The sequence below is a fragment of the Clinocottus analis genome, unplaced genomic scaffold (genome assembly GCF_023055335.1).
Source record: "Clinocottus analis isolate CAN_PGR_092001 unplaced genomic scaffold, fCliAna1.0.p SCAF_31, whole genome shotgun sequence".
Classification (NCBI taxonomy): Eukaryota; Metazoa; Chordata; class Actinopteri; order Perciformes; family Cottidae; genus Clinocottus; species Clinocottus analis.
The window spans coordinates 1,813,544-1,816,446 of NW_027176054.1; positions in this window are offsets into that span (position 1 = coordinate 1,813,544).

Consider the following 2,903-nt stretch of genomic DNA (forward strand, 5'->3'; position numbering starts at 1 on the left):
GTTGACCGTCTGGTCTCGCCAGTGGACTGTGAACACGAGCGAGACGGTCAACGGCTATGAAGTCCTCCTCTACGACCTCGTCTGACGCTGCACAGTCAACAGGAAGAGGAGGGACATCGGATTCAGATCAACACCAATGACACAGGAACAAACAATGTGACGGGGCCTTGATCAAGTCCACGCTTTGGACGCGGAAATACTAAACTTCAGCGTCCCATTCTGCTAAAACCTGTGATTTAAGAACCTATTGATTAACAAAAAAAGAAAAAGGGCATTGTCAAGAAATATCCTCATGTACACAGATTGTAAAGCCCTCCCAGGCAAATCTTGTATTTGTGATTTTGGGCTATACAAAATAAACTGAATTGAATTGACCAGTCATCAGTGTGTTACATTGAATTCAGTTGATTTTGTATCGCCCAAAATCAGCAGTACAAATGTTACCTCGCAGGGCTTTACAATCTGTACACATGACACCCTCGTGGTTGCAGAGATACACCAATTTTCGAGGAAAGGGGCTGGACATAGGTTGTTCTGTTAAGACCCCGTGTGTTAGATGTACGTCTATTTAGGTTCCTTCTACTTTTCTCTCCTCGTGAGTCCGTCCTGGACAAACATGTGTGCAGAATGCTGAGAGTGGAAATCAATCAGGGTGTGTTCTACCGTGTCATGCCCCTCCCCCAACACCCCTGATCCCCCCGAGGTCCTCCACTGGTGTGTGCGAGGACTCGATGTGGAGAGGAAAGTGGGCATTGAGCATTGAGCGTACGGCGGGACGTGACCGCGGTGCACAATGAGCGCTCCGCCTCCCGGGTGGGGTCGCTGTGCGGCGTCTCGGAGGCTGCTTGACCTTCCTGGTTCTGAGAGGTCGTGGGTGTGGGTGGGGGTGAGGGTGAGGAGGAGGGTGCAGGGGTTGGGGGTGAGGGTGAGGAGGGAGGGGGCGGGGCGTCTCAGGTGAAATCCAATAAGATTCTGATAAACCGCGCTGTCACCTCCGCTGTGCTTCTCCGAGCGTTTCCGTTAGCGCGTGTGAGACGGAGAGACTCTGGTGGGACTGAAAAGGAGTAACTCCTTTTCAGGGATGTTTATCAGCCATCAGGCCGAGCCGGGGGCCGAGCCGGGGGCCGAGCCGGGGGCCGAGCCGGGGGCCGAGCCGGGGGCCGAGCCGGGGGACGGCGTCTCCTTCATCTTATTAGCTTGTTTACAGAATGTTTAAAGACTGTTGACAGAATGTTTACAAACTGTTTACATATTGTTTACAGACTTTTACAGAATGTTTGCAGAATGTTTACAGAATATTTACAGAATGTTTACAGACTGATTACATACTGTTTAAAGACTGTTGACAGATTGTTTACATATTGTTTACAGACTTATTACTGAATGTTTACAGACTGATTACAGAATGTTTACAGACTGTTTACAGACTGTTTGCAGAATGTTTACAGACTGATTACAGAATGTTTACAGACTGATTACAGAATGTTTACAGACTGTTTATAGACTGTTTGCAGAATGTTTACAGACTGATTACAGACTGTTTGCTGAATGTTTACAGACTGTTTACAGACTGATTACAGAATGTTTACAGACTGATTACAGACTGATTACTGAATGTTTACAGACTGTTTGCAGAATGTTTACAGGTTGATTGCAGAACATTTACAGACTGATTACAGACTGATTACAGAATGTTTACAGACTGATTACAGACTGTTTGCAGAATGTTTACAGACTGATTACAGAATGTTTACAGACTGATTACAGATTGTTTGCTGAATGTTTACAGACTGATTACAGACTGTTTGCAGAATGTTTACAGGTTGGTTACTCGCTGTTTGCAGAATGTTTACAGGCTGTTTGCAGAATGTTTACAGGTTGATTACTGGCTGTTTACAGGCTGTTTACCGGCTGTCTGCGGCGAGAGGCGGGCAATAAGTGCAGCAGCGTGAGCCGGGTCACACGGCGAGAGCTGGAGGGAAATGAAACGAGCACTTTGTCACCAAAAATACAGAAACTAAAGAGGTTAGCGAGCGTTTACTGCGACCGCTATTCCCAGTGCTACACTCGCTTCATGGGCAGCAGCAGCAGCGGCGGCGGTCATGATGATGATGAAGCTGCTGATGCGTGAAGAAGAGGGAGGGGGTAAATATACCAAACGGTAATCTAATGATGATGGAGATGAAGAAGATGATTGAAACTCTGCAGGAGTGTTACGTCTTGTTCACGCTACACGCTCAGTGTGTGTGTGTGTGTGTGTGTGTGTGTGTGTGTGTGACTCTCTTCAGGTCTCACAGTCTGAAGATAGCTAGCGAGCGCTAACGGGGAGATAGCTAGCTACTGCCTGTCTGTTAGACTGAACCGCTAACTTTCTTTCAGTGAAGTCAGGACGACCGGCAGTGCGTTACCTGTTTGTTAGACTGTAACTATATTAGTTTGTTTACGTTAGCTTAGCAACGTTAGCACGTGTAGCTCGTGTCTTGAGCATAGTCAGTGTTACAGAGAGCGTGTAACACATGGGTCTGTATCTGTAATGCTCGTGACCTTTAAGGTGAAGAAGGTGAATTTAAACGAGAAGTCTTTCCACTTCAGTTCACTTCGTGATCTTTAAGTGCTGTTACTTAACCCGAGTGCTTTCCTGTGAGGACGGAAGTTTATTTTGAAAAGCCTGTGAGTGTGTTGTCACTTTTCAGGAGATGTTTGTTCTTTGCGTGGTTTCATGAGCCACTTCCTCTCCTGCTCACTGGAAAATGTCTCTGAATGTGAAAGGAGTGGAAGTGGAACTCACTGAGAGACTGAAGAGTTCACTCCTCTCCCTCTCCCTCTCTCTCTCTCTCTCTCTCTCTCTCTCTCTCCCTCTTCCTCCCTCTCTCTCTCTCTTTCTCTCTCTCTCCCTCTTCTTC